Here is a 19,510-nt window from a genome sequence, read left to right as displayed (position 1 = left end):
CATGAGGCACTGTGTGTACTAGAGAGCTATGAAGTACTGTGTGTAATAGAGAGGCATGAGGCACTGTGTGTACTAGAGAGCTATGAAGTACTGTGTGTAATAGAGAGGCATGAGGCACTGTGTGTACTAGAGAGCTATGAAGTACTGTGTGTAATAGAGAGGCATGAGGCACTGTGTGTACTAGAGAGCTATGAAGTACTGTGTGTAATAGAGAGGCATGAGGCACTGTGTGTACTAGAGAGCTATGAAGTACTGTGTGTAATAGAGAGGCATGAGGCACTGTGTGTACTAGAGAGCTATGAAGTACTGTGTGTAATAGAGAGGCATGAGGCACTGTGTGTACTAGAGAGCTATGAAGTACTGTGTGTAATAGAGAGGCATGAGGCACTGTGTGTACTAGAGAGCTATGAAGTACTGTGTGTAATAGAGAGGCATGAGGCACTGTGTGTACTAGAGAGCTATGAAGTACTGTGTGTAATAGAGAGGCATGAGGCACTGTGTGTACTAGAGAGCTATGAAGTACTGTGTGTAATAGAGAGGCATGAGGCACTGTGTGTACTAGAGAGCTATGAAGTACTGTGTGTAATAGAGAGACATGAGGCACTGTGTGTACTAGAGAGCTATGAAGTACTGTGTGTAATAGAGAGGCATGAGGCACTGTGTGTACTAGAGAGCTATGAAGTACTGTGTGTAATAGAGAGGCATGAGGCACTGTGTGTACTAGAGAGCTATGAAGTACTGTGTGTAATAGAGAGGCATGAGGCACTGTGTGTACTAGAGAGCTATGAAGTACTGTGTGTAATAGAGAGGCATGAGGCACTGTGTGTACTAGAGAGCTATGAAGTACTGTGTGTAATAGAGAGGCATGAGGCACTGTGTGTACTAGAGAGCTATGAAGTACTGTGTGTAATAGAGAGGCATGAGGCACTGTGTGTACTAGAGAGCTTTGAAGTACTGTGTGTAATAGAGAGGCATGAGGCACTGTGTGTACTAGAGAGCTATGAAGTACTGTGTGTAACAGAGAGGCATGAGGCACTGTGTGTACTAGAGAGATATGAAGTACTGTGTGTAATAGAGAGATGTGTGTAATAGAGAGACATGAGGCACTGTGTGTACTAGAGAGCTATGAAGTACTGTGTGTAATAGAGAGGCATGAGGCACTGTGTGTACTAGAGAGCTATGAAGTACTGTGTGTAATAGAGAGGCATGAGGCACTGTGTGTACTAGAGAGCTATGAAGTACTGTGTGTAATAGAGAGACATGAGGCACTGTGTGTACAAGAGAGCTATGAAGTACTGTGTGTAATAGAGAGACATGAGGCACTGTGTGTACTAGAGAGCTATGAAGTACTGTGTGTAATAGAGAGACATGAGGCACTGTGTGTACTAGAGAGCTATGAAGTACTGTGTGTAATAGAGAGACATGAGGCACTATATGTAAAAGAGAGTTAACTGTATAAATGTATTGACTTCTATACAGCCTCAATTGAAATAAACATCCTGCTTTTTACAACACCAGAGTCCCTTTTTAGCTGCTCCCTATAGCTGGCTTCCTATGATTTACAGACCCGCAAGGGAGAAAGAAAAAGTCCATCACACAGTTACAAATAAATCAAACCCTACAGCAATTTATTCCGTGAATTATAATTTGGCGCTTCTATAAACCTAGTCAACTTTTTATATCAAAGTTATTCTAAATGGCTTATTAAAAGCCACCAGTTTCATTTGATGGAGTGACAGCAGCAGCGTGCTCTGAGGATCGGATGTCCCGGGATTTCCCGGAACAATTCTGAGAAGCTGTTTGTAGCTGGTTTATAGGCTGCTTTTACAGGACGACACCACAGAGCAGGGGAGCCGAGGCCTCTGCCCTCCTGGCGTTGTCCTTCTCTAATACCTGTGTTTGTGTTGAGGCACGCAGCCCTCTTGTTGGAATCCATGCTCAGCCCAGGATCTTTGGAGATGATGCTGCAAGGTTTGTCTTTAATTACAATGAGGCTTGTTACATTTTAATCCTTTAATTCCTTGCTTTTTCTGTCAGGTCTGGGCAACCTACTGCTTTTCTGCAGCTCAGGGAGCCATAGTCCCAGCATGCTTTGCCGACGTCTTTAGACCCAGGTCATGAGTGTTTATGGAGGGCCATTGGTACCAGTGTACTGTTTCCTGGAAGCAGGGCTGTCGTTTTGCTTTGAGACCTCCAAACCCATTTTTCTCAATACAGTCCTAGTGAATACCATTTTAGTAAACTAGGAAGCTCAAACAAATAATCACAGACACCATTTGGGCTCCACAGCCTAAGAGTTTAAGTCTAAGGCTGGGTTCACACCTAGGCGTATTACGCATGCACGTCTGTCGCGCGACCGTCACACGTTTTTTTTACCGCGATTCGCGGTAAAAAAATCGCGCGACCGTCGCGCGATTCCGAAGGCTACTTGGCTGTATCCCAATCGAAAACGCCCTCCAAAACGGCCCAAAGAAGTACATGTACTTGTTTGGGCGTCAGCCGTTTTGTAGGGCGTTCAGACGGGCGGAAATACGGAAAGGTGTGAACCATACCCATAGAAAACAATGGGATTTTCATGGTTGTACGTTTTGTAGAGCGTTCATAGAGCGTTGAACGCCCGACAAAACGGAAAGGTGTGAACGGGGCCTAAGAGCCTAGTCTAGAGTTTAAACCCTCATAAGAAATGTATATGTTAAAGCATAAGTCTCAGAGGTTAACTTTGCTGAATCTACTATCCAATGGAAGCCCTATTAGCTTTCAAACATCCCAACTCTCCCAGACGCTCCTGGAGTCTCCTGCTATTAGATAGCAGCTCCCGGCCGCCCGCCAGATAAACATTTTCTCCTGGAAAGGTTTATTCTGCGCTATCTAGCAGAGTAAACCTTTCCCTGTGATGTTTGTTTTTTTCTGACATCAGAGCCGCCGGCCGCCATCAGTCAGAAATAAACAAAAACAAAACAGCATAGGAATGCATAGGGCACCTCTCTGAAGTTGCTTTTTTCAGGTTGGGATCCCTGAGCCTTGCTAAATACAGCTGGTGACTTTTTTTGGCCAGGCAGTGTTTTAGATAGACTTTTAGTAAGCAGCAAACAAGTTAAATAGAAACTCCAGCTAACACTAAGCAAAAATGTAATATATTACAATTTACCAATCCTTAAAGGAGAACTATGAGATGAGTGATTTCCACTCACCTCATAGTTCTAGCCGACCTGTGACAATGAGACTGTCACAGGTCGGCTCAGTAGATCGGGAGGTGAGGGAACACATACCAGGTTCGCTCACCTCTCGATCCTTTCACGGCTCTCTGCCGTGACAGGGGGAGGGGCTGGATTCCCCTCTCCCCGCTCCGATCTGCCAGCGCTGACTGGCGGAACGGATGGGGGAGGGGGCGGATACAGCTGGCTCTGCCTCTAGATAGGCAGAGCCAGCTGTCACTCACGCAGCTGGGCGGATCCCATCATCTACGTCGGGATCCGCTCCAGGTGCGGAGTCTCAGTATACCGCGAGCTGTAGCTCGCGGTATACTGAGCTTAGGGTAACGGGAGGACGCTAGTTTGTGTCCTCCCGTTACCCTAAGGAGAACTATGGGAAAAACACTGACCCCATAGTTCTCCTTTAAATGTTCTGGCTTTGTCTGTTATTTTTCAACTTCCAAGCTGTCCGGGGAAAAAAGGCAGATGGAGGCTTGAGACAAACCATTTAACACTGATAGGGGTGATTACAGTGGTCAGCTTTCATTCATGTATGTAAAACCTTTATCCAAAAAAGGAAAAAGAAAAAATTGCGGTGGTAACTGCTTAAAAAGTGTTAACTGGAGTTCTCATTTAATTTGTTAGTCGACTCCATTTCAATTTGCTAGTCCATCTATCATTAGCCTCCCCACAGGGTGACAATGCTGCTGTGCAAGGTTGGCTCCATTGTTCCTCCATAGAGTGGAGCCACCCTAAAGCAAGACGTGTGTTACTGGCTGGATCATCAGGTGAAAATTAAGGGAAAAAAAAGTCTAAAAAAATAAATCTAAGAAGAACTCCAGGTTGTAGAAAAATTAACCATTGCAGTTGGGCTATACCCTCACACTGCAAGGGTTAATTGCTCGTTTTGTTATACGGCATTACAGATAAAGAAGAAATATTCACCGGATCCTCGATCCCGCCTGGCTGTTAGATCGCTCTTCGCTGCCCCTTCTTCCCTGGGCTCTGGTGGTCTAATGACCCGTGATGTCCAATACAGTCCATTCACCTGTGTTAGACATGAGGAAGCCAGAGAGAAGGAGGAGATAGGTCAGCGCTCACTGCCACAGGACCGAAGATCAGGTGAGTATTTCTTGGCCCCTTGACCAAAACGAGCATTTAACGTTTGCAGTGTGGGGGAAGCCTCACTGCAAGGGCTCATTTTTCTACAACCTGGAGTTCTTCCTTAGGGATTGGTGAGCTGCCGTATATGAAATATTTGTTTTTGGTTTTAGATATGCTTTAAATCATATGAATAAAGGCTGACTGTTGTAAGCACACCTGACAATGTTATATGGTTTGTCCCTATCAACCCCTATAACTAAAACCTTTGCAGGACAGCTTGATGTGCGTTTTCATTACAGGTATTAACCACATACAGTTACCAGAACACAATAATGTTCGTTGCAGTGACCTTTCAACCTGACTGAGCTGAGACAAATACTAAAAGGTTTATATCATGATGTAGTGCAAAAGGTCTTGACATGATGTAAAAAGAAACACATCTTTCTCTCTTTATGTTGTGGTCTACGTGTCATGTATGTGCTAGCAGCCTCCATTCGATAAGACCTGTGTGTTCTGCAGACCTCAGATAAGCAGACAGATCCAGCAGATTGCTCCGAATGCTTAAAAACGCTTTCTCATGTCAGAAGGCGCATTTTTTTTTTTACATTCCCTTTATTCACATACTGAATACATCTATTCTTAAGTCTGCCATATACAGTGTGAATTTCTGCAACCTTTTCAGCCGAATTGGCCAAAATTCAAGCTGTGGATGGCCCTTTGATCACCACAAAAGTCAATATGGGAATTGAAGAAGCTGGATGGAAAATTGTGGGTTGAACAGTGATTATCCTATCAGATGCAGTTGCCGGGAGTGCATCCTCATCCTCCATTCACATTTAGCGAGCATGGGGGAATTAAGTGATTCCTCTTGTTTAGCTTGTCACGTGGATGAATGGCCTCAGGAATTTGTTGGAAACTTACCTTTCACTTTAAGTCTTGAATATTTAAATTGATCTAACGCCAGCCATTTATTTTAGTTTTGAATGGGGAAGGGGGGTCAACATTTTCTTTTTGTCTTTGACCCCACTAAGGTTTTGTTTTTTTTGCTTGTCTGCTGTTGTCACTGGGACAGGAAGACACAGACAGCAAAAAAACCATTGCCAGAAGTAAAGGGAGGGGGCACCCCCTACCAGACCCTTTAGGTTTGGTAGGAATGTTAGGGAGGACCCCATGTCAAAAAAATATGTTGGGTTCCCCTACAAATTCATACCAGACCCTTTAGGTCTGGTAGGCATTGTAAGGGGGACCCCTTAATCCGAGCCCTAGCCTGGCAGGGCAGGAAAGAGGGGGACGAGCGAGTGACTCCTTCCCCCCGCACCATATCAGGCCACATGCCTTCGACATCTGGGGGGTGCTTCTCCGGGGGGACCCTGGAAAAGCACCTTGTCCCCATGTCAATAAAGACATGGGCCTCTTCCCTACAACCCTGACCCAGTGGTACTGCGGGACTGCGGGCAGGAGAGCTTATCTGAATCTGGGTGTCCCCTTTCATAAAGAGGGGCACACAGATGCAGCCCCCCCTTGTGAATGAGTGATGGGTAGTTGTTACCCCTACTCATTCACCAAATAGCACACAAAATAGTCAATAAACACTTGAGAAAGTCCTTTATTTGAACAAAAAGTTATTTATTAAAAAATAAATGAAAAAATTGTAATCCATAGGTCAATCACGTCGTCCAGTGATGTAGATGCTTGTTCATCATGATGAACGCCGCCCGCTGATCATGATGAAAAAGTCCTGCCGACGCAAAATGACAGGTCCGGGCCGAATGACAACAAAAGGGCGGAGCGAATCGTGACGTCACGGGACTTGGTTTGTACACATCATCTATGCAACTATTGGCTTGGACTTTTGAAACAATTAGTTTTTCTTACGTATTGGGGTCAATTTTACAACACCAGCACATAGCACTTTATATTTAGTGTTATCCCTATACAGTGTGTGTTACCATGCCTTGCTGTAACGTGCGTCATAGTGTGAAGGTGTGATAAATGTCACCAGCACACCTGTCTTATAATTCATCTTCTTGATTGAAGCAGACTGTCAAAAAACAACGTTTCGGGGCCACGCGGGGTCCCCATCATCAGGTTTTAGTATGACAACAGCATCCATATAACCTTCAACTTAAATACCCAGTGTGAAGGTGCACTCAATGACCAATTTTAATAAACTATGCAAACAGCACAGTACTAAGTGCTAAATGCATCAGCCAATAGCAATCGATACGAATTACCTTTACTGACGCCAGACCATTTCAATGGATTGTGACTACTTCATAAGCATATTGCTCCTTTCTTCTATTATTTAAAAAGTGCTACTATATTAAAGGAGACATTCCATATCATCTAATGGTGGTGATGTTCCTCTAGCTGGAGTTCCCCCTTCAATCCCACTTTGTTTCTCAGGATTGTCCGTACACCAGATCCATTTCCATCTGTAAGTCAGCTGAAAACATGACAACGTCACAGCAGGACATGTAGAGACCCAGGCTGTGTAAATAAATGGTGTCTACAATAATAGTCATGATATAGGATCTGGGTTTATGGTAGCATCTCCTCCAGTGTTTGTTCTTACAGCAACATTACATTATCAGATCCGGTTTCCAATCTGGGGAGAATATTATAATCCAGTTTCACATACAAACCCACAAAAGTCATCCCTTTCTTCTGCCATGAAGACTCGCCCAGTATGCAAAATGCTGTTTATTCTATTTACAGTGCGAGTCATTTACAGGAAAATAATTATGGGAGACACCAGTCAATCTAGGGTATTCAAAGTCAAATGACAATGTGCGTATAAGCGAGCATGCAAATATTCCAGCAGCTCTAGTCAACTACGTGCTGCCACAGGCATAAAAAATGCACAGGATGTTAAAGAGAACCTGTCAGTTTCCTATTTATGACTCGGTTTAAAGCAAGTTGTGCCATTTGTTCACATAGTTTATCTGAAAATATTGGCCGTCCTTTCCAATGAAGCAGTTAGGCCAACTCTGACTTTAGCATTTGCATAGTGCTAAGCCATTCCAGGTGAAAGCATTCTGGCACTGCATGGATTAAATGTTAATTTGGCTGGAAGGGGAGGATAAGTACAAATACTTAGCTTAGTGGAAAATGTGGAAATCCTGGGTGAAAGTTGCATGAATCTTGTGTGAAAACATTGGTAACATTGACCCCAAATTCTACATGGTAGTTTTAACCTGTGTACACCCTCTCTCCCTTACATGCTGCCCACATTAATTCATTACAAACTCCATATACATGCTGTTGTGGCCTCCACATTCCTAAACTGCTTGCTGTCATATCCTCCACACTCCTCCCGTGCATATGCTGTCCACCGTCTCCACGCTCATCCCCTGCACATATTGCTTACTGACATACCTTTTGCACTCCTACCCTGCATACACTGTCCACCATCATAACCTGCACACACTGCCCACTGTCATACCCTCTTCACTCTTTCCCTGCACACACTGCCCACCGTTATACACTTTTGTTCTGCACACACTGTCTGCTAAGACACTGCTTTAGCATTTGCCTTTAGCATGGCCTGTATTAGATTGGGAACACTTTTGCTAGTAGCTATATTAACTCCAACCCTTGTCTCCATTCCTTATAAAAGATCAGTATTTAATTATTTTTTTAATCTTTATATAGCAGCATTTTGTGAACACATAGACCATTCATATCAGGCTTTCCCCCAGAGGATTTGTCAATGACTGTACCATTACAGTCACACAATCACACAAATACACACTAGGGTCAGTTCAGTTGGAAGCCAACCTTACCTCAATGCTTTAGGATTGTGAGAGATTCTAGCACATGAGGGTGGATTATATAAACTCCATGACATAGTGTACCTGGTAGAAATGGTTTTAGGATGTGGAGCTACTGGGGCTCGGGAGTCAAGTAGGTGATCTGGGGTCAGAAGCTATTGCACCCTTGCCTACCCTACATGTCATCTAAGACATTTCTTGTGACATCTTCACCCCTGTTTTTCCAGAACTGTTGCATTCAGGATGAACTGCAGGCAGATATGTGTAGCACCTCTTTACCCCCTAGACTAGAGGCATCCCTATCACAGGAGGCTGTAGCAGCGGGGACATACAGGATGGAGCAGATCATTGGTGGCCAGCTGCAAGAACCTGGAAGAAACAGCCAGCTCCTGACGACATCTGAGAGGAAGATGGCAGCACGGGGCTCAGCAATGGAGCAGTTGATCATTGCAGAACTATGCTTAATTCACTGGATGTGCGAATATGCTAACCCTGCTAAACAGGAATGGATATAGATGGATATGAAGAATTGATAGAAAACAATGTGAAGGAATGGGGTAAAGTTCATCTTTAACCCACACAACCACTCCTGGCAGTAGGCCTGAAAGGACAGAGACTGCAGCAACAACCACCTCCTCACCAGGCAGGACCTGGGAAAGAAGAGTGCTTCCAGAAAATCACCCCAAATATTTATATCAACCCACAACATGCACCACCAGCAATAAACTTCCTACTGGTTTTTCATCAATATTTATACCTCAGAATGATTGTACCTTCTCACACTATTGGTCAACAGCAGGCAGAAGCAAACTTTGAAACTGAGCTTAGGGAGACCATAGGAAAGCAGAACTAGAACTATCAATCAGAGCTTAGGCTGACTATAGCCCAGCAGCCCTAGATTTAGGCTAGGGACACTCCTGCTTAGAGCAGGGTCCCTACATATGACAACATACCATGTAAAATCCATTAAGTCTATTTTTACATAGAGCAAGCTTAAGTACTTGAATACATTTGAGATCATCCTCCTGCCATCCTCTGCACAGCAGACTGGGTGTGAGGGTCAGTAGCATTATTATTATTATACAGGATTAATATAGCGCCAACAGTTTGCACAGCGCTGTACAATATAAATACACAATTCAAGGCAAGATGGTAAGGAGGGCCCTGCCCCTGAGGGCTTACAATCTAAAATGGAGGGACAAGTGATACATGAGGAGGTAGCTGTGTGGGGATGAATTGTTTGTGACTGTGATGGTTGAGTGGTTAGGTTGAGGTGGGATAGGCTTCCCTGAAGAGATGAGTCTTATGGGATCGCCTAAAGGCAGTCAGAGTGGGAGATAGTCAGACGGGTTGGGGAGTCACTAAGAGTCACTCAGGGGTGTGTTACTTTGCACAGTGTGAATATACAGGAGAAGAGTATGCTCCCCTGCTCTGCTTTTCCTATATTGCCCAATCACAGGTGGGGGGCAGGTGGGTGACCAAGCTGTGCTGCTGTAAAGTACAGTCACTGACTTGATTATGCCACTTGACTGAGCTGTCTGGATCACAAGACTAAATGAACTCAATAATAAATCATTTGGCAGGTAAAACAGTTGATATGTATGTATTTAAAATGTGCATTGACCACACCAGGGTGAAATGGGCAAATGTTGAATCTCATAGGTGACCTGCATATTACATTACCTGTGATTATCCCAATCCAGAGTCATATGATCTGCCCAGACATGCACAACTCTTCACGACCTTCTGTAATCGATAATACAGACTTCAGTAATGTTCACAAATCACAAAAATCTGGAAATGGATCATTATTGACATAAGAGATTCTCAGCTCAGCGATGAGAATCAAGATTCACGTGTTGTGAATACTTTCATTAAGCGATTCACTCTACCCCTTTTTCTAAGCAGGAAGGGGATGGGATTTGTCAAACATTGTCATTACACGGAGACATCATGGGAAAACTAACATCCCTCTTCTTCATTTTGACGTTCTGATAGGAGGTAAACGCGTGTGGAGAATGGAAAAATTACTTTACTAGAACCTGGTGATCCCTCTATTGTGAAACAAACCAATGGGCCGAACACTGGCCTATCTGGCACAATAGCTGCCTTACCTGTGTGTGAGTAACAGCTACACTTTAAACAGAAATACTGACACAATAGTTGGGGTGGGGGGGTTTGGGAACGTAAGTAACTTGAACATTCTCCTACAAGTAGGAGTAAAAACTGTTTATAAAGGTTGATTTGAAGGTCACAAAAGCTGGAATCTTCTACTCTAGGACTGTGTAGGAGGACTGCTGAGGATAGACTTGCACAGGTCTTATACTGTCCCCTACAGATACACTTTGGTATTTCAAGGATCTCGATGAAAGGAAACCTGTACTTAGGGGAATATGGGGCTGCCATAAATGATTTCTCCTGGAAATACTACTTGTCTGTCATGCTGATGCCATGACTTCAATACTTTCTGATTTACTTACAGTAAAGCTGAACTCCAGGCACCAAAAATACAATTGAAGTACCCCGCCCGGCCAAACATAAAGTCACACACTCAAATATTTTGTTGGACCTTCCTGTCCAAGTGATCACACAGGAAGTGAAATCCCCCAAAGACAACACAGATTTTAAAAATTGATACGGTTTCTCACCCTTCCCAAACCTATCCAAATCTTATGAAAAAAAGTTTTGGCTAGAGTGACCCAAGTGACAAGAAATGCATCGATTACAGATTATGAATGTGACCGCTATTTATATAAATATATGTAGTGCCCCCGACTTCGAGGAGATGGATCAAATCTGGTTATAGGTGTCGCCATCAGGGCAGAGCTCCTGATGTCACCACGCTGAGCCGGACGAACAGTTTTCTTATCACTTTGCTGCCATTTGTCCTGCTGGTATGATCCAGCAATACCCAATGCCTGTACTGTTTACACCATTGTGAGTACGCATTTTTTATATAATAAATTGCATTTTATTGGACGTTACGCACTATGTCCTTGTCCTTTTTCTCTTTCCACCTGGATTTATACTGGTACCTGTGATCTGAGGAGACTATCGCCTTTTCTGTGCATGGGTAGCAATAGTACATTATAGTATAATGTACTATTGCTGGCATTTGTTGTAGTCCTCTATAGCTGCTAGTATTCTGCATTACGCCGTATAATCATTATACAGCGCACTGCAGAATACCACCAGCTATAGAGGACTACAAATCCCAGCAATAATACATTATATACAGCGCAATGCAGAATAACGCCAGCTACAGAGGCCTACAAATCCCAGCAATAGTACATTATAGCATAATGTACTATTGCTGCAATTTGCTGTATTCCTCTATAGCCGCTGGTAGTCTGCATTGCGACGCTGTATAATGTACTATATTGCACACCACACTTTATTACTTCCATCGCTCCAAGCTTGCTCCCGTGATGGACTACAATCTCAATAGAAACTAGTAGTACATCACTGGAGCCTTTTTTTAAATTTTATCCGATTAATCGAACGTAATAATCGGCTAACTAATCGATTTTGAAAATAATCGTTAGCTGCAGCCCTAAATATCACCTTAAGAAAATTCAAGTGGGGGCATCTTTAATGTGTGCTCTGTCACTCCACACAACTGAACTGCGAAGGAGCTGCATTTCCTCACACATTTCTATCAGGCTTCTCACACATACAACCTTGACTACCACAGGAGGGCACCAAATACACAACAGTAAGCATGAGATAATGTATTCCCTGTCTTGGCTGATCTAAGGATAATGATGTATAAGAGGCATGTCCTGTCATGGGCACCTACTACTGTTAGCAAGGCTCCCTATGCAACAATAAACCCCCTTTTCCAGATTATACTTTGCAAATTAATTGAGATTAAACTGTATTTGCAAAATTCCCAGGTTATGCTCCATTTCTAGGAAAAAGCTGCACACATCAGTTTATAAAACTGGCAGGCAAGTTACAACTGACCTTAGGGCCCATTCACACCACATCCAGATTACCTTCAAACCAGACCAGACTGTTTGCGGAGCCAAAATGCATCACAATGTATCCCTATGTTATTTCTGGCCTCTGTTCCCACCAGTTCCAGACCATAAAAATACTGTTTGTCCTATTTCGTCTGGTCTGGAATGCATCAAAAATGCATGGAACGCACCTTTAAGACCATTTCAAGCTAAAAAAAAAAAATTCCAAACACGGCAAAATGGTACTGCATTCCAGATGTGGTCCAGGAAATGGTGTGAACCCAGACTCAAACCAAAGTAGTTTCCCTTTAAAAGTACTTTATCCTATTTACTTCTTCATAGATAATTTACTGATACAAATAAAAATTATCTATGAAGAAGTAAATATCGGCAGCTTAGGAATTCCCTACTGTGTGTAAATATCGGCAGCTTAGGAATTCCCTACTGTGTGTAAATATCGGCAGCTTAGGAATTCCCTACTGTGCAAAAATCATGCACTGTCTATCTGCAGTGTACATCCAATGTGCTAAAAATCACTTCTATCACAAATTTAGCACATGGGATGTACACTGCAGATAGACAGTGCATGATTTTTGCACAGTAGGGAATTCCTAAGCTGCCGCTGAACTCTTGGTTCCTTCCTGTGGATTTCCACAAGCCACATCCGTGGCATCAATTGTACTCCCACTGTGTGCCGAGCCAGGACCAACTAGCTTGAAGCTCCAGGACATAGATGGACAACCTAGGAAGGATTTTGCTAATCCTTCCTAGGAAACATTACTCAAAAGAGCAGTAATGATGTGCAAAAATTCCACATCCAAACTATAATAAATCTCAGTCCCGCCATGAAGCAACAATGGGAGAAGATCAAGAATAGTCCAACACAATTCTGCAATTTTTGGAACTTCTGAAAAGATTCTTGCTCGGCTGGCCAGATATTCCAGGTGCAGACAAAGACAAATCAAAGTCCTCAAGTGAAAGTTATGTGGCAATAAATCTCCAACGCCTGAAGCAACTTCAGCCAAAGAACTAGGTGGGGCGAACTACATGCTAAGGACATTGAGGTCCCGGGAACACAAATTGTGCCTATAACCTAAACAAAAAGGGCCGACTTTATGTCCTGGGCTTCTTACACTTGTACAACCGAGGTAGAAAAGGTGCTCTGACCACCAGTGAGATTTTTAATAATTTCATCCAACTTCCCACCAGAAAGACCCCATCCCCCACAAAGGGCAGACCGGCCAAGAATTTCTTAAAAGTCACGTCCACTTCCCAGTATTTAAACAGGAGGATCCTGCACATACACCATGCTGACATGAGACTGGCCTCCAATCTCCAGTGTAGCATTGCAAAGATACTCAAGATCTTGTACCATCTGATCTGACATACTGTATCAATGAGAGGGAAGGGTGCCTGCAAAAGAATAGAAAGGGACGCACATGAAGGTGTACAACCAAGGTCTCTATATATTTAGATTTCAGGATTGTGCTATAAATATGTAAAAGCCTTTAAAAAAAAATAATTTATGGCTGTATTTTGTGACATGAAACAGGCGGTTTAAAACTCACTTGTGCACCTGCACAGGGACTTGAACCCAGGACCCCTGAAATTGAATGCCCTATCCTTTCTAAAAGGTGCCCACACACCTTGCGATAATCGTACAATAATCGCGGGAAATCCCGCGATCGTACGATTATCGCAAGGTGTCTGTAGGGTCGCACGACTTTTATCTTATGAACATGTTCGAAAACCCGCCGAGAATCGTACGATTGTAGGCGGGTGTGTGGCCTGTTCGTAAGATAAATGCCGCAAGCACACACTGCCCGTTCAGCATTGCGGTCATCGGAAGCCCGCCCCTCAGCGCGGCAGCCTTGCCATCATCGCAAGTACGATCTGCCTGTCCAAGATGGGCAGATTGTACGTTTTTTAAAATTACCTTACACCCATCACAAGACAAAAGTCTTGCGATGGTTTTAAGGTGTGTGCACAGCATAATGCATCAGGACATTGGGTTCCATCCTGATAGTTGATGTTCCCCACAGCTGTAGCTTTTTTTTCCAAACTGAATGTTGATCAGATGACCCTCCAGTGAGGTTGTCCAGCATTGCAGGGACAACCCAATTGTTTGATGTTCCAGAATGGTGATTGGGAGATGAGCTTCTGACATCCAAGTCCTCCGGAGCAGTAAGGTTTCCAGAACTCCTCTCCAGCCTGACAACTATCTTAATTTTTCAAGAGATGGGAAGGAAGGTCTTCCCCCAACTCCAGAGCAGGAATCCTGAAATCACCAAACCCAGGACAACCTGGTCTTCAGGACCAGGCAAATCTGTTTGTCCTAAGACTGGTCTGACTTGTTCTGTGATTACTGTTTTGTTTTAGAGGTCTGGAGTGGAACTGGGCAAATGGGACTGGGGGGGACTGAAAAGTGGCCTGGCCAGGAAGGGGATGTAAACACCATGGTCAGCAAGTGGTTAAGAAAAATCAGCAGACTCCTAGACTGAAGAGTTTAAGAATGACATTTAGCTGCTCCTGGGGTAGGAAAAACCTCTGCACTGATCAGTCTAGGACTAGACCCAGATGAAATCCTTTTGGGACCGAGCTGAAGACACAACCACACCCCATAGAGCTAAAGTTAAGGAAGACTCTAAAGACAGGACTAGATCTTAGCAGACAAATTCCAGCCCACCCATGTAAGGCACCTCAGGTGCACAGAGCACCAGAACTGTTGCGTGTGCTGTAGGTGGTCTGGACAGTAGGACTGTTCCTGAAATGTTTAAAACCAGGCATGTTGCACCAGAGGAAAGCAGCATAGCTTAGGGTGCAAAGTTAAGCCCGAGATACTCAAACCCAGCTTGTTGGGTAGCAGGAGTAAGGTCAGGTGGTCAAAAGTGAACAAGTCACTGTAGGCTGCAGCAGAAATGAACAGAGGCAAGTTCACACGGGACAATTCCCATCAGGAGCGGCAGTGGGAAAGTGCATGAAGGCTGGATGGCCAAAAAAGCATGAAGCCCGCACAGTACTCCATCCAGGAATGTCAGCACACATCCTTCAGCTTTAAACCCTTCAAAGGTAAAAATGGATTGAAAAATCAGGAATTTCAAACATCACCTAATGGTCCTTACTCACAGTGCCCAGCCTACTCACAAAGTCTCCAGCAATAGGGTCACACTTGGGGCTTTGCCACAACTCTGGACCTGGAGAGCACTCTGCTACCAACTTATGCAGTACACAAGCTCTGAAGCTCACGTTCCAAGCTAGCCCCGCTGGAACATCCAGCCCAGTGCTTCAAAGTCAAAAAGGTGTTGATAGGCCTGTCAGAATAACAGCACCTAGTGATCAAGCTCGTCAGCGATGTGGCAGAAATCTTAAGGGGGGAAGCCAGCAAAAAGGTTAGACTTTTCAGATCAAAATCCATCCCCCTAGGGCACTGGCCCAAAGTGATGCTTTCTGAAGTAGAACTGGCCCACAATTTATATGCCAGTGTCCAATACTCTGTAGGCATACAACCAGTCTCTGAATTATTGACCTCCCCCCATGTGGCAAATTGAGAACCTATAGAAAGGCTAGTTATCTGGCGGTCATGCTGATCCAATGGCTTTAATACTTGAATCACTGGACTTTAAATGGGTATGCAGATCAGATGTTCTGATTTCAGGCTAGTGTACCCAAGCCGGTCAGACAACCATTTTAGGCCATCAGTAAATAACAAGACTTCCAGCAGGAGGTTCCTTATTGTTTCAACATATAAGCAAGCCCTAATGACCAAGCCAAAAGGCAAAGCAGTTTGAGATGGATCTCTAAACATTTTTAGCCAACCCATATATCTAATTTGAGAATAAAACAGTTCTTGTTTGTCTTCCAACATCACAAAGTCCACAACCGCCGCCCCCCCACTGTCATGAAGGAAATATGTAGGCTGCCACTGGCCTAAAAAGCTCATTTCCTGAATGTCTTTGGCAACAATACCTTGACCTGCAACAAAATACAACCAGTGAAGTCTGAACTCCTCAATCTGCATAAAGATTTGGGTCAGTGTTGCAAGAGGCCACCAAAGGCAAGGGTGGCATAAGCAAAAATCCCATTTTCAGAAGGCAGTTTGGCAACAGCTGCCTGCAAATTGCTTTTACTACCAGATTTCCTTTAACCCCTTCATGACTGAGGCCTTTTTTCATTTTTTGCACCCATGTTAATTCTACATTTTAGGCCTGAAAATTATTTAAAACCCCCAAACATATTTTCGGAAATAGATATTATTTATTATATCTATTTATTAGAATTATTTTATACTTATATTTTCAGAAAGCCAAGACCCTATAGCATAAAATGGTGGCAGTTGCAAATTTTTATGTTGCACGATATTAGCGCAACTCCTTAACAAACCCCAAAATTTAGTGAAAAATGTACTTAAGTGCCCCAAAACACAATAAAATACCCATTTTTTTTAAAACTAAAACATAAAAGATGAGGTTACAGACTAAATAGATACCCAACATGTTGGTTAAAAATTGTGTGCATCAATGAAACGGCAACAAACTTCAGTACCCCAAAAATTCCATAGGCGCTTTAAAAGCGTCCACAGGTCATCAATTTAGAGATACCCAAAAATACTGACCCTAGAATTATTGCTAATTCCAGCGTGCGGGGCAATACCCAACACGTGTAGTGCATTCGTCGCTTTCATATGTAGGCACACCCGACACGTGTTTACGTGGCAACGCATGAGCTCGCTGGGGCCTTTAAAAATAGTTTTTGGATTTTATTTAATTTTAAAAAACGTTTTTGTACTTTATTTTGATTTCCATCACATAGGGGGGCTTACAATTCGCCCATGTGATAGGAGATTGTGGCGACAGGTACTCTAAGGTGATGCTGGGGATCCAAAAAGACCCTGTGTCACCTTTACAATACAAATAAGCTAATTGAAGTGCAGATCGCACTTCAATAGCTTATAGCTGGGCTTCAGGAGTCCAGCACTGACAGCTATGGGACCAGAAGTGATGCAATCTGCATCTCGCCCGGTCCCATAGAACGGGGATCGACGAACGGAGGTTCGTCCATCTCCCCACTGACACCAGCGAAGCCGGTCCCGGGACCCGTAGGAGGGGCAATGGAGCCCGGCTGGGACCCCTTCACCAGGCAAGTAAAAAGCGATCTGGTGACAGCTGAGTCGCCCAAAACGCTTCTATTGTAAAGCAGACAGTCGGCTTTACAAGTTTAAAATGTCGAGTCCCAGCTTCAAAAACAGCCCCAATGCTAGCGACGTACACTGTACAGTCAGTCGTGAAGGGGTTAATAGCACATTTGCAAAGGAAAAAAAAAAAAAGACATTTGTAAGAACGAAAAGGACAGCAATTGTTTTATTTTATCAAAATTTGTTACAGGTGAATTGGTAAACAACATGAAAGTATACAACTGCCATGTACAAAAAAAAAATTAATGAACATTTACAATGTTTGTACATCGAGGGTTACAAGATTTAAAACTTCTGTAACTATATGCATTGCCAGCTTAAGGTCAGAAAATATATACAATGCTGCCAACTATGTACAACAAGGTGTGGTTCTAGAATCATTTAAAAGTATCATGCAAAGTATTCATACGTCACAAAGGCCTTATGAACTGACCCCATGTGATGAGCAGAACTAGCTCTTATTTTAGAACTGGGCAGATTTAACAGGGTGCAATATCTCAAAGGCTGAACAAGTCCCTGAAGCCATGTAGACAAAACTGCACAAGATGTAAAGCTGGTGCCGAAAGTGAACCTTTCCAAGCTAAGTGTTCACTTAGCTCTCCTGACCCCAGCAGCTTATACTTTGCTTTCAGTAGCCAAACTGAGCAACAGACTAGTAAAGGAAAAGCAAAGAAATACCCAGTATGGGCGAGCATGTGACAGAGCTGGTACCTTGTGATTGGCAAAGTGCTGTCAGAAAGGAGTCCATATAGCCTTGTGTGAGCTTTGACAAGGCTGCCCGGAGCTTACACAGGGCTTGCTGTCCTGGCAGCCGCACAGAGCAACTTCTACAATGTTAACTTTACACCGTTGTGCAACGAGTGGTTTAACCTTTAAAACACATTTCTGACAAAGTTACACTTTCAGAACTTACCTGCTGCTACCAAATATCTTGTCCATTAATTAAACTTGCATTTTCCATTCTTATAAATTGATCATTTTATTTGGCTGAAGACAATATTCAGTACAGTACTCTGCATTTCCTCCAATAGACTTTTGCTGCACAAAAGGTCAGGCCTCATTTATCTCCAAGGATGAAGCGGTCATGTATGACAAGCGAGTGTAGGATGGACACGGATGCAAAAAAGATGCCTCTGAAGTTCTCTCCCCACCAATGTACAATCCGTTATGTCAACAGCTCCATTTCTAAAGAGATACACAAGTCACTGTTGCTGCAAAGCCCATCAAGCAGCTGACGTACACAGCAGGTCTTTGCATCTACCAGATGTTGCTCACTGCTCATGAGCGAGCATTCAGGTAAAATACACTGATGTAGCCACAACCAGCGACTGCAGAGCATCCAAAGCTGTTCAGGCACTCACCAGAAGAGAGGCACAGGAAACATTAAAACACTCAAGATCAGCCATCATTTCATGTCTGCAGTCATCGAAGAGGAATTGGTCCATGTTCTTGTGCATGCGAATATTCTATAGGACCATCATGTGGCAGTCACCTGACCACCAACTTCGAGCTACAGGTAAATTTTAGACCGATGGAACTGGTGGGGTCTGTATAACCACATTAACTCTCATGCATTCAAAACTGCTGCAGGGCAGAGTTTATTTTTAATAACGTGGGGAGTTAATTTACAAAATAATCTTCACATTTTCTAAAAATTTTTAAAGCCGATGAACTTTACAAATTTGAGTATGTAAACCTAAAATCTCAGTATGTTCAGCTTCATGTATTATAGCGCGATTACACCCGCCCTTCTGGGCACAGTGCAAAGCCAAGGCAACTTTGGGCTCATGTTTTTTGCTCCACTTCACACCAACAAGTGGTGTTGGTAAAAGCAAAAAAAGAAAATATTTTTGAATTTTTGTCCAGCACATTCTGACACGCTAACGCATTGTAATGTGTTTCAGCGCATGAAGTGTCAAATGAAGTGTAAATGTAAAAGCATTGTGATGCATTACAACGCACACTGCAAACCAGCTTTATGGTGCATTTGCACCGGCAGACACATATTAAAGCACACGCTGTATAGATTTTTCTTTCACAAATCCTTTTAGCGATTGCAGTTTCTGACCAGCAGATTGTGCAAGTAACCCTTCCTGTTGCTAGCCAAGAATGCCAAGCTACTGCCTCGCAATTGGCAACAGTGATATCAACTTGCTGTAAAAGCTTTTTAGTTGGCTGCATATCAGGTCTGCACATGCCTTCTGCAAACCTAAAGTTAAGCTGGCCATACACTAATAATTTATTTGTTCCATCTGCGGGCTGAATTAAAGTTTCCTCCATTAACGCTTA

This window comes from Nanorana parkeri, unplaced genomic scaffold (assembly GCF_000935625.1).
Source record: "Nanorana parkeri isolate BGI_ZX_2015 unplaced genomic scaffold, ASM93562v1 scaffold172, whole genome shotgun sequence".
Taxonomy (NCBI): domain Eukaryota; kingdom Metazoa; phylum Chordata; class Amphibia; order Anura; family Dicroglossidae; genus Nanorana; species Nanorana parkeri.
Note: the sequence above shows the minus strand (reverse complement) of the source record.